The sequence below is a fragment of the Cupressus sempervirens genome, chromosome 5 (assembly GCF_028749045.1).
Source record: "Cupressus sempervirens isolate cs-2001-9-10 chromosome 5, ASM2874904v1, whole genome shotgun sequence".
Lineage (NCBI taxonomy): Eukaryota > Viridiplantae > Streptophyta > Pinopsida > Cupressales > Cupressaceae > Cupressus > Cupressus sempervirens.
The window spans coordinates 755,149,474-755,163,359 of record NC_143122.1 but is presented as its reverse complement, the minus strand read 5'-3'; the positions used below and the strand labels follow the sequence as shown (position 1 = coordinate 755,163,359).

At 32.7% G+C, this 13,886-nt stretch overlaps 1 pseudogene; it reads left to right on the top strand.

Moving 5' to 3' along the window:
- Positions 1–3,169: 3,169 nt before the first annotated feature.
- The window catches only part of LOC149558108 (LRR receptor-like serine/threonine-protein kinase FEI 1), a 44,936-nt pseudogene continuing 34,219 nt past the window's right edge, over positions 3,170–13,886 (top strand).

Sequence of the window (13,886 nt, the reverse complement as noted above, 5' to 3'; positions counted from 1 at the left end):
GGGTGGTGTGCTACAAGTATGATGATTCTTTCTCTTGTAATTAAATTTTGTTTATTATATTCGTATTTGTATTTTAGAAGAATTTTGTTTATTATATAAAAATTTATTTGTATTTATATTTTAGGATGACGGTTGGATTGGAATTGTGGTCTGCATCAAATGTTATAATATGTATTTGTGTTTATTGTTTATTAATTCTTGTTCTTTATGGTAGTGATCAATGTTTAAATTATTTTTTACTATTAATCCATTGTGATATTTCTGAAGAACTATAAAAAAACAACATTTTTTTTGCCATCTAATGTCTTTTGGGTATGATAATATATCTCATGGCTGCTAACATTATTATTGGTGCTTTACCTATTTTTTCAAAACTCCTTAAATTTTGACTTCTAACAGACATATATTGTTATTTAAATCTCATATTTGTAAGCAATTATCCTTTATTCAAATACATGTCTCTTCTACATTGTAAAATCTATAGGGTACATTACTACTCTCATATTCATGTGTGATATTTCTACTATCAAATCTATAGGGTACAAATATTCATATGTGATATTTCTACTATCAAAAGTAGAAACCCTACTTTTAAGTTGAATTTGGAGAAAGTGTTTGTGAACTATCCGAAATATTGTATCTAACAAGCTAACAAAATCGTTCTATCTCGTGAGGGCCTCCATCTCTTTTCGGTTAATCAAATCAATTACTCAAATTTAACAACAAACTTCTCTTTTAACCATCACAAATCTATGTTAGAAAAGGCAGGGATTCAAGCTCATGACCAGCAAGTGTGATATTAGAGTTTAAAAGATACTTCTTACATTGTTCACAAAAGCTCCAATTTTCAATTTAAATTATAATTAGTCCTTGATAAGTTGGACAACATAGGAAGGCTTATTCACTAATTTCTTTTATTCAATGTAAAGAAAAGATGGCCTCCATTCTGTTATTTCTTGGGCATTCTTCTTCTTCCAAAAAAAAAATTGTTTCATATGTGTTGGTAAACAGATTTGTCACAGTAGAATTGCCCAACGGAGTGTGTGGCAAACCATTCACAACAGTTGGATAAGCCCTTGGTATGTGGCCTTCCTCTGCGTTTAGAGGGGCAGCTCCCTCGTATGATGTAATTTTGAAGCTTTTCAAATAGATATAAAATTAAAATTGAAAGGGGAGAAAGCTCATGATGACGAATGCACCACACGACTTCAAGGCTTTCCCAAACTACTAAATTAAAACCGCTAATAACAACAATCAAGATCTACGCTTGAAAACCATTACTAGCACAATGTTGATCCATAGATTCATAAACATCTACACCATACCGTGAGAATGCTCACTACAAAGAGAATCAACATTCTAAACAATTTAGATTTAGAATCAGAGAACTCAATTTGCATGTTCCTTTACTTTCTTGCACCAAGAACTTAAGAGGAATTTTTAATTATAAAGACAAATCTGTACATATTTTCCAAATATCATCTTCTAATCAAAATTTTTGCATAGTGTTCCCTTCTTCTAAAACCCAAAAAGTCCCTTTACAAAGCCAAAAGGTGTCCTTATATAGACATAGAGGTTAATAACTACCTCTCTGAGGTTAATAACCACCTCCAAAATACGTGATTTTGGGGAGGTTAATTAACCTCAAGAAAATTAACCTATACAAGGAAGACTTTAAAAAAAAAAAAACCTTTAGCTAGAATTCCTAAGGATATGTACATATACAATCAGTGATCTTCTAGCTACTAACTCTATCTATCCGAACACAATTGATCTATCCTGAAAATACCTATAAGCATCTAGGATGATCATCATTGATTCATAGTTCGGAATGAACACATTTTCCATCTTGAATTTAGCTACGAAGTATCTATCCATTTGTGCTTATCTCTACCAAATGTGTTTTTCTCAATTTCATCAAATGGGATAACTGTATAAGGCCTCCTTTGAATAGCCTTTGTCAGTTGTCCTCCTTCCTCATAACCAACATAGCCAGGTGGAGCTCAAATCAACCACGAGACTGCATGTTTCTCCATGTATTCACTCATGTCAATCCTCAAAAGAGCATCCTCAGTATTAAACAAATAAGAGGCAAGAAACTTCGCCAATTCTATCTTTACAACTCCTGTTGGACCCATGAAAGACCAACCCGAGAATGTTGGATTGCTTCTGCAACTGCTTTGATAGCTAGATCTTGACCAATGACACGCTTATGCAATTCCAGGAAGATAATCATAGTCTTCCATTGTGAAAAAAACTTTATGTGCATGTTCCACTCTGTGAATCTTGCATAAGACTTTAACGAACTCAAAGTAATCTCTATCACTTGCTTCAAAGCCAGCTTCTTTCATCTTTCCTAGCATTTCATGGCCCTCGACCACTCTTACTGCAAGGAACAGGCTTCTAATTAGAATAACGTAAGTTTTAAATTTGGAGAACATCCATACCCTCCCATTTCCTCATACAAATTCATTGCATCCGATGTCTATCTGATCTCACACAAATGTGTAATCGGGATATTAAAAGTCTCTTCGTTACAAGGCACCCCTTCCATTTGCCTTCAACCAGACAGGGTCAAATACTCTAGTTGTGCCATTGTTTCCAACATTTTTGATTTTATACTGAACTCGAAACATCCGCATAAGTCAAGGTGTTGTAGGAGAGACAACTCCTTGAAAGAGACTAGCAACTTCCTCGATTCCGAACATCTGCTCAAATCAAGGTGCCTCAGATTTCTCAAATCACCAAAACTGTTGGGTAGTAATGATAGCTTTTCACAATGAGATAATTTCAGGTGCTCCAGTGATTCAAAATGGCAAAATTCATCGGGCAGACTCCTCACTCCTGTCCCATTTGTGACTATCACTGATCTCCATGCATTCAGGCTGAAAGATGAAGGGAGGTTGGTCTGACTGTCCACGTGCTTTGCCTTAGTTATATCAATACCATTGAATCGGCTTAGACATAATGTCAAACATTTTGTGCACATTCTCCATATAACCACGTTTAGCACACATGTCAATAAGTGCATTTCCCACATGGTTATCCAACTCAAAACCATTTTTTTTTGATATATGAATGCATTTGCATCCCTCATTTGTAGGCTGGCACAAGAGCTAAGAACACTTGAGAAGGCAAAGAGCGTCGGATCAAACCCCACTTGCTGCAGATGTCTAAAAAGTTTCAAAGACTCTTCAGCCTGTTTAGCGTGGATTCCCACTCATTAGGAAGTGGCCTCACGCTGGCCATGGATGCCGCTACTGTCTTCACAGCCATTGGCAATCTAGAGCATTTCCTTTCAATCGCACGAGCCACCTCCTGCAATTCCTCGGGTGTAAAGAAGCTTTTCTTCATCTTCTATCTGGCTACTGCATTATTAACAATGTTGCATGTATCACCTTACCAGGTTAATAACTACCTTATAGAGGTTAATGAAAACGTATTCTTGGTAGCTCTCATTAACCTTTTGAGAGGTTAGGTTAGGAAAACCGTGTTTTCGAATGCTATCATTAACCTATAGGAGAGGTTAAGAAAAACGTACTTTTAGTTGTTAACATTAACCTTTCACTTGGAGGTTAAGAAAGACACATTTTTGGTGGTTAACATTAACCTATCGAGAAATTAAAGGTTAAGATATACGCGTTTTTGAAGGTAAACATTAACCTCTTAAGAAGTTAAAGGTTAAGAAATACGCGTTTTTGAAGGTAATCATTAACCTTTAATATATTGATGCTCAGAAGCTGGATCTCAATGATCTCAAGTGCTGTGCGGAGCTGAGAACGAGCCGGAGACACGGAGGCTTAAAGACTTGCAAATTTCAAAGGTAGAATGGCCAATTTGATGCTTAAAACTAGGCAAGTTTTAAAAATTAATAGAGGCTTATAAAATTTAAAGAATTTTATAACCGGGCAACAATATGTAAAAAAAATTAAACACAATTCATCCATATCAGTGACATTGAAAATTTTAAAGGGGTTTAATCAGACACATTATGGGTGGTGTGCTACAAGTATGATGATTCTTTCTCTTGTAATTAAATTTTGTTTATTATATTCGTATTTGTATTTTATAAGAGTTTTGTTAATTATATAAAAATTTATTTGTATTTATATTTTAGGATGACGGTTGGATTGGAATTGTGGTCTGCATCAAATGTTATAATATGTATTTGTGTTTATTGTTTATTAATTCTTGTTCTTTATGGTAGTGATCAATGTTTAAATTATTTTTTACTATAAATCCATTGTGATATTTCTGAAGAACTATAAAAAAACAACATTTTTTTTGCCATCTAATGTCTTTTGGGTATGATAATATATCTCATGGCTACTAACATTATTATTGGTGCTTTACCTATTTTTTCAAAACTCCTTAAATTTTGACTTCTAACAGACATATATTGTTATTTAAATCTCATATCTGTAAGCAATTATCCTTTATTCAAATACATGTCTCTTCTACATTGTAAAATCTATAGGGTACATTACTACTCTCATATTCATGTGTGATATTTCTACTATCAAATCTATAGGGTACAAATATTCATATGTGATATTTCTACTATCAAAAGTAGAAACCCTACTTTTAAGTTGAATTTGGAGAAAGTGTTTGTGAACTATCCGAAATATTGTATCTAACAAGCTAACAAAATGGTTCTATCTCGTGAGGGCCTCCATCTCTTTTCGATTAATCAAATCAATTACTCAAATTTAACAACAAACTTCTCTTTTAACCATCACAAATCTATGTTAGAAAAGGCAGGGACTCAAGCTCATGACCAACAAGTGTGATATTAGAGTTTAAAAGATACTTCTTACATTGTTCACAAAAGCTCCAATTTTCAATTTAAATTATAATTAGTCCTTGATAAGTTGGACAACATAGGAAGGCTTATTCACTAATTTCTTTTATTCAATGTAAAGAAAAGATGGCCTCCATTTTGTTATTTCTTGGGCATTCTTCTACTTCCAAAAAAAAAATTGTTTCATATGTAAAAAAAATTAAACACAATTCATCCATATCAGTGACATTGAAAATTTTAAAGGGGTTTAATCAGACACATTATGGGTGGTGTGCTACAAGTATGATGATTCTTTCTCTTGTAATTAAATTTTGTTTATTATATTCGTATTTGTATTTTAGAAGAATTTTGTTTATTATATAAAAATTTATTTGTATTTATATTTTAGGATGACGGTTGGATTGGAATTGTGGTCTGCATCAAATGTTATAATATGTATTTGTGTTTATTGTTTATTAATTCTTGTTCTTTATGGTAGTGATCAATGTTTAAATTATTTTTTACTATTAATCCATTGTGATATTTCTGAAGAACTATAAAAAAACAACATTTTTTTTGCCATCTAATGTCTTTTGGGTAAGATAATATATCTCATGGCTGCTAACATTATTATTGGTGCTTTACCTATTTTTTCAAAACTCCTTAAATTTTGACTTCTAATAGACATATATTGTTATTTAAATCTCATATCTGTAAGCAATTATCCTTTATTCAAATACATGTCTCTTCTACATTGTAAAATCTATAGGGTACATTACTACTCTCATATTCATGTGTGATATTTTTACTATCAAATCTATAGGGTACAAATATTCATATGTGATATTTCTACTATCAAAAGTAGAAACCCTACTTTTAAGTTGAACTTGGAGAAAGTGTTTGTGAACTATCCGAAATATTGTATCTAACAAGCTAGCAAAATGGTTCTATCTCGTGAGGGCCTCCATCTCTTTTTGGTTAATCAAATCAATTACTCAAATTTAACAGCAAACTTCTCTTTTAACCATCACAAATGTATGTTAGAAAAGGTAGGGACTCAAGCTCAAAAGAGCTCTTGTTTTTTCTAATGTTTTCATCTTCTATTGGAATTGGAGAATATTAAAAATATTTGTGCCCCATATTTTTTTGGGCAGTGGCTAATCTTGAGACAAAATGCACTAAAGAAAAAGCAAAGTCAAACCTTTTTTTCCCAAATTCACAAATACAGTTTGTAGGGAGGATAGACTTGGTTTTTTTTTTCTTCTGTGCCTACTAAATGGAAGGACAAAATTAGGGACAATATTTGAAATTTAATTTTTAGGCTAGGTCCCATGGGCACCTGCTTCCTAAAAATAGAGCGGGTGTTGCTGAGAGTTTTTAGGGATATTTAAAAAGGGAATCGGTCCTATGGATTAATAAGTGAATCCACTTCAAAAAACAGATGCTAAGTTTAAGGAAGCTTTTGTCTCATGAATTTTTTAAAAATAAAAATTAAATTTATTCATAAATTTATTTGGTGGGAATTCATTTTGGTGGGAAAATGAAGTGTAGATTGTTGACAAATGGCATAATTCCTTGATAAGCTGGTGGGGCTAAATTCAATCCCACCCCTTTTTCACCTGCTCAAATTGAGAGGGCTAAAAATTTGGAGCTCCTATTTTGTAGGAAAAGATTCCAATTAACCCTTTAGCCCCCTCTAAAAAGTATCATGGAGCCACCCACTCCACAAAAATAGAACCCAAGCCCCTCCCATGGGACCCTTGCCTTAGTCACAAAGTCAACTCACAATATTTGTAGGTACAATTATTTTTGATCACTTTGCTAACCTCTGTGGTTGTGAAGTAAGTGAGCTTCAATCTTGCCAGGTTGAAATGTTCATTCTGTTAGAAAATCCAAAAAAATATGGATACCTCTGGACTCTCATTGATGACAGTTGAATTTGGGTGTAAATGGACAGTAAGATTATGTGACTTTTTCTTGGTAAGTTCTTGGGCAGTGTTTCATGTTGTTGGTCTAGCTTTGGGTGTTCCACTATTTGAAATTGGTTAGGGGAGAGGAAGTAATAGTTGAGTAGGTTCAATAGTCTTATTATTCTCTTCTAAATATATTATCCAATTTTATAATATATTTTTATTATATACATATTTACTATATATTGTAATTAATTAATCTATTTATAAATATATAAAAAATAGAGTAATATTTGAACACCTGAAAACTTATAAATGTTATAGAAAAGATAAATAAATGAATTTATTAATAAGTGAAATAAATAACTTTTTGTCTCAAAAAAATATCAAACTTAAAAAATAATATACTCACTTGATAAAATAAGATGCTTACTTAAATAAGTATTGATATCTTGGGGTAAAAATACTATTCGTATGTGTACAACTATTGGGATACCAATGTATATGCTTAGAGTAAATCGTATTAATACTAGCAGTAGCACCTTAGTGTGCAATGGGTATGCCGAAACATATATTGAAGAAATATATAAAAAGAGAAGGGTAGATACATAACATTGGCTAATCTTTAAAGAAGATTGTAAGCTTTATTGCTTACTCTCAAACCATGCAAGACATAATAAGGAAATCTTGTAAATGTGAAGAAAGTGTAATAATATATGGTCTTATTGAATTCCAAAGCAATCTCTAAGCAAATACATTTGCAAAATTACATTCAATCTAGCAGACACAAGACATTAAGCCAAAATTGGTATAGAATGTTTCAAAACTTGTAACCTATGCATATAATTGCAAGTTTAATTCAAAATAATTGCTTATTATAGCCGATTGTAAGCTATATTGTTTTCCTCTCAAACCATGCAAAACTTCATGAAGTTATTACAAAAATGAAACAAGACAATTGGTTCATTCCCTTATTGAATTATAAAGCAATATCTTAGTAGAGATATTTCCATGTTACGACATTCAATCTAGTCAAAACATTGAGTTAAAATAGATAAATAATGCTTCAAATTGATAGTGTATATACATAATCACAACTTTACTTTGAAAATACACATCTATTTGCTCATGATTCTAAGCATGTCTACTTCAACCTGTACTCGTTAGAGATGAATATACAAGCTAGATATTGTTTTCTTTCAAACCATGAAAAACTTCATAAGATATGCTTAAAAATAAGAAACAAGAAAGGGTATCCACTATCACTGAATTACAAAGAAATCTATAAGCAGAGACATTTAAATGTAACTACATTCAATACATTTCAACACAAGGCGACAAGTCAAAATACTTAAATAATGATTCAATATTGATAATCTATGACAATCACAAGTTTTGAACATCTAGTGATCATAATTGTATGTGAGTACACTTCAATAACAACTCATTAAAGAGAAGAATGTAAGTTGTGAGTTATAAAAGAGAAATGGTATCTAGACTTATATTAGAGGCATTGTCAAGATTAAGTTTGGGTGTTTGTGTTGGTAATATGGTCAGTAAGATGTCTCGAGTGTTGTCATTTATGGCAATATATATTCAACATTTCATTTATGCATTTAGAGTCAAAAATTTGTCTAAGTGTTAGACAGTTTGCAGCAACACAAAGCTAGATATGATGTGTATGGATGACACACTTTGAATTAGCTTATACACAATTCAAAATAGCTCTATGACAATGTCATGATGACATGGTTAAGTGTGCAGATGTGTATGAACATTATGACACAAGTTATAGTTGAAATACTAGTATGGGTATTTGACAAAGCAGAATAGAGCATAGCAGAGAATTAAGTTGTATGATTTAAGGAATTATTTTGGTAACAAAATAATTGCAAAGTCATGATGAGCTGACTTGTGGATAGTTATTCATAAGTCATTTTATATTATGTCAAGTGTGTAAAGACATGAAGGTCAACTAAGCAAAGAATTACTAATGTGCGAGGTATAAGTAAAGATCTTATCTTGTGCAGATTATGTGAAAAAAAGAAGTTTAATAGATGCAAGATGTGAAGTTAGTGTGATGAGATATGACATGCAAACTATTGTGCTTGAAAGATTTATAAGCCTTATGTGATGTAATATCTGATGTATGATAAGAGGAAGTGCAAATTACAATAGTGAGAAAACATTGTATGTATATCTATACTTGTGAAGAACTTAAAGGGTAGTGGGCTCTTCTTGCAAACATTGTATTTGATCTACCAACTCCTAACAGGGTTGAGGCTTTTAACAAGGTGTAGTCCTCTAACAAGGACTCAAGACACTATATGTACTTCATAGACTCCTAACAGGGTCAATATCCTTAATGTGATCCTTTTGTTTAGTAAATCATCTTGTGGGTATCATCCCCATTAGGGTTTTCCCTTGGCCAGGGTTTCCCTAGTTAACAAATAATGATGTTATGAGTTTTGTATGTGTATGGTTATATTATTGTTTAGCATTGTTGGTTTACTTTCATATGCAATTTATAAAGTAATTAACAATATTCAATTGTGGGCAAAAGTTTGTAGAATATTGATTCACCCCCCCTAGTATTATCTATTTCTAATAATTTGTTCCCCATACCATGCATGTTCCTTTGTCCAATTGGGTAGAATAAGTCATTGAACTTAAGATAATGAAAGACCTTGATTCCTGCTATCAAAACAACACTAATATTCAATTTCCACCAACATAAACTCCTTACTTTTTCTACCCCACCTAGGAAGCTTATCATTAAAACCCAAAATTTTGGTTTGGATATAATTTTGATGAGCATGAGTAACACTCAAAGAAATTTATATGAGTTGGGGCAGTGGAGTTGAGTTAAGTTACTAGGCATTGAACCTAATTTAAAAAAATGGTTAAGGGAGGGGTTAAAAAAGAAAGGGTATAATCTATGGTGCAAGTTGATATTGCTACCTATAGGATAAATAATTTTCACTTTCCTTATGTAATGAGCCATTACGCTAATCATTCAATCTAATTGTAGAACACCTTTTGGATAGTCCATTTGCATGTAATGATTAGAAACCATGTTCTTAAATTTTCTATCTCCTATATCCATACATGTCCTCATTTCTCCTCCATTTTCCTTGTAAAAATTTCTATCCCCCTTCTGAATACATATGGAAGTGGGAAAAAATCATTTTCCATGTTGGATTCAAACTACTCATCAGGACTTTTGTTGGCACTTGTAATTATAATATAGGAGCATCCTGGGTTGCCTTGTAATCCTACTCTTTTGTCCATTCTAGTAGTTATCACCAAGTTTTCAATATTAACCAGCAATGTTTACTAAGTTCTAAAAATATTAACTAAGTTTTGGCAATGTTAATCGAGTTCTAGCAGTGTTAACCGAGTTGTGGTAGTGTTAACTAAATTTCTCTGTTGATTGAGCTATCCAATGTTGACCAAGTGTTCCTTCTTTGACTGAGTTTGTTTGTAATTGGTTCTTAGTTTGAGCTAACTTATGTATTAAATTTGGATCATGAATTTAATCATAAGATCTTACCTTGGTATGTGTGCAAACCATTTTAAGGTCAACCTTTCTTTTATGTAATGATCTAGAATCTTCTCTAATTCATTTTGGCAAGTACAAGTAGAAGTAATTGGTTTAGGTTAAGAGGGGACTTAGAGAGTTCATAGAAGATGTTCCTGGAATTGTAAATTTGAAGTTGGACCATGGATCTTGAAGTTATATTTTGTATTTGGTTGAAACCAAGAAGGTCTTATAGTTGGGCATGTATGATGATAACTTGATGAATCAATAAAAAGTTGTTGTTTCTTCTCTCCTTGATGTTGTTCTTTATGTGTTTGCTTATGTTGTGTTTACTTAGCAAGTTTTTAATTGGATAGTTAGGTATGCCTTTGGCCCTAGCTTTTCCTTCCCTCCTTATGTCAGGTGGTATCAAATCTTTAGATTCATCATTCTATAGATTGGATCATGTAGAACCCTAAGTTGAATTTGGTTGTAGGGTGGCAGATCTACAGATTTGACCTATAACTTGCAGAGGGTTATGAACTTGCAGGAACTTACTTGTAAAGATGGTTCCAGGCAAAGGAAATGTTGACACCACTATTATGGACATGTTGAGACAAATTGAAACTAGATTAGATGTTTTGAAGACAACCCATAGGAGAGGAGCATATCGTGATGATGAAGCAATGACACCAAACCCTAATCCATAACCTAAAGAGATCAAGATGAAGAAAGATTGTTGAGTGTTGTATAAGGCACATTCAAAGCCTATTGTAGAAATTGTTTCTTATGATGGAAAATTGGGCACCAATGTTGTGTTGAATTGGATCTCTAATATGGAGAATTTCTTTGAGTTTGAAGGGACTCCCAATAATAGGAAGGTGAAAATTGTAGTTACTAGGTTGAAAGGTCATGCCTCACTGTGGTGGGAGCATTTGCAAACTGATAGAAAAAGGAGAGAAAATGAGATGATCAAGTTTTGGCTAAAAATTGTGAATAAAGTGAAGAAGAAATTCCTTCCTGTTGATTACCAAGTTATCTTGTTGAGAAAGATGCAAAATTTAACACAAAAGGACATGATTGTGAAGGTGTATTATGAAGAAATTTATAGATTGGACATCAAATATGGATATGTGGATGATGAGGTTGAGAAAGTTGCAAGGTATCTAAATGGATTAAGATATGGAATTCAAGATGAGATAAGTTTTGTGAAACTAGAAAGTGTGGAAGAAGCATATCAATATGCATTGAAATCTTGGGAGATCTTGACAAAGAAACATAAAAAAGACAAATAGCTAGAGGTGGTAGATTCTAGAGAGGTAGAGGTAGATCTTATGGAGAAGGCAGTAGATTGGACAATCATGTGCAAGATAAGGAAAAATATGAATGGAAAAATGATGACAAAGGCAAGAACAAATGGAAGAGTGGTAATCCTTGCCGAGGAGGCACTAATTCCTACTGAGTAAGAGGTAATTCTTATTTTGGAGCTGGTTTTTGTGATAATTGTTTCAAATGTGGCAAAGAAGGGCATAGATCCTTTAAGTGTAGATACTCTAGTGAGAATGAACAAGGTAACATAAATGTTGTGATTCAAAGAGGCCTTGAGGGTTCACCAAGTGGACTTGAGGTTGGAGAAAATCTAATGGTGTGAAGAACTTTGTGTAGTAAGGGAACTGATGAGGAACCTATCCTAAGGGAAGTCTTTTCAAAACTAGATGTAAGATGACTACAAAATCTTGTAAAGTGATTATTGACAGTGGAAGTTCAACAAGCTTGGAGTCAAAGGAGCTGGTTACAAAGTTATAGTTGCAAAGGTTAAAGCATCTTAAACCCTATCATGTTTCATGGATCAAGGATGAGCATAAGATATTGGTAAGTGAACAATATTTTGTGAAGTTCAAGATTGGAAATTACTTTGATGAAGTTTTGTATGATGTGATGCCTATGGATTATTGCCATATTTTGTTGGGTAGACCTTGGCAATATGATAGATATGCTATACATGATGGAAGATTAAATCAATATACTCTTTGGGTGAATGGAAAAAGCAAGTATTGTTTCCTTCGATTGAAAGTCTAGATGAGGTTAATTATACTATTGTTTGAGTTTGTGTAGTCAATGGGAAGTGATTTGAAAAGGAAATAAGGAAGAATCAAATATGTTTTGCCACAGATCCTAGAAGACTGAGTTCTTCTACTAGTAGCCGAGTGACAAAGGTTAGTAGTAATTGAGTAACAACAAAAGCTAGTAGTATTGATTGAGTGCTAGTAGCAATTGAAAGTTTACTTGGTGAAGATAAGGAGATTATTGTAGAAGAAATATCTGATGGTTTACCACTAGCAAGAAGTATAACTCATTGTATGGATCTAATTCCTAGAGATAATTTTCTAAATAAAGCAAGATATAGATTGTCACCTATAGAGAATGAAGAACTTAATAGACAAGTGTAGGAGTTTTTACAGAAAGGTTTGATCAAAGAAAGTTTGAGTCTATGTGTTGTACCTATTGTATTAGCACCTAAGAAGAATGGAGAATGGAGAATGTGTATTGACTCCATAGCTATTGAAAAAATTATAGTGAACATAGGTTTACTATGTTGAGGATGGATGACATAATGGATTCCTTAAGTGGAGCAAATTATTTTACCAAGATTGCTTTGAAGAGTGGTTATCAATAGACCAGAATCAAAGAAGGTGATGAATAGAAGACTACTTTCAAGATAAATGTTGGTTTGTATGAATGGTTGGTTATGGCTTGTCCTTTCATGAGGTTGATGAATGAAGTTCTCAAGATATTTTTGGGTAAGTTTATGATTGTTTATTTGGATGACATTGTGATATTCAGTAAGACTAAGGAAAAAAATCTTGAGCATGTTAGAGAAGTATTGTAGGGATTGAAACAAGATAAGTTGTTTATTAACTTGAAAAAGTGTTCTTTTATGCAAGAGTAGATTGTGTGTTTGGGATTTGGGATTTGTGATTTTAGCTGATGGTTTGAGAATGGATCTTGAGAAGGTTAAAGCAATTTTGGAATGGACTACACCTAAGAATGTGGGTGAGGTTAGATTATTTCATGGTTTTCCTAGTTTCTACATGAAGTTTATAAAGAATTTTAGTTCTATTTGTAATGTTATGATTGAGACAATGAGAGGAGATAAAAAGGATCTTAACTAGACACATGAAGCTGATAAGAGTTTTGAGACTTTAAAAAAAGGTTGTTGAGTTACCTGTATTGGCTTTTCCTAGTTTCAATAAGGTATTTTGAGGTGAATGTGATGCAAGTGGCAGTGCAATAGGGGTTGTGTTGAGTCAAGAAGGTAAACCCATTGCTTTCTTTACCAAGAGGTTGAATGATGCTAAAAGGAATTATTATGTGTATGATCAAGAGTTCTATGCTATTGTTCAAGCCTTGAAGAAGAGTAGACATTATTTGATTCCTGAGTAGTTTGTGTTTTATATTGATCATAAAGCTTTACAATATTTGGGAAGTCAACATAAATTGAATCAGAGACATATGAAGTGAGTTGATTACTTGCAGAGTTTCACATTTTTTATCAAGCATAAGAGTGGAGTTACTAACCAAGTTGCTAATGCAATGAACATAAGATGTTCTTTGTTGATTGAGATGAAGATAGAAGTTCTTGATTTTGATGAAATGAAGGAGTTGTATGATATTG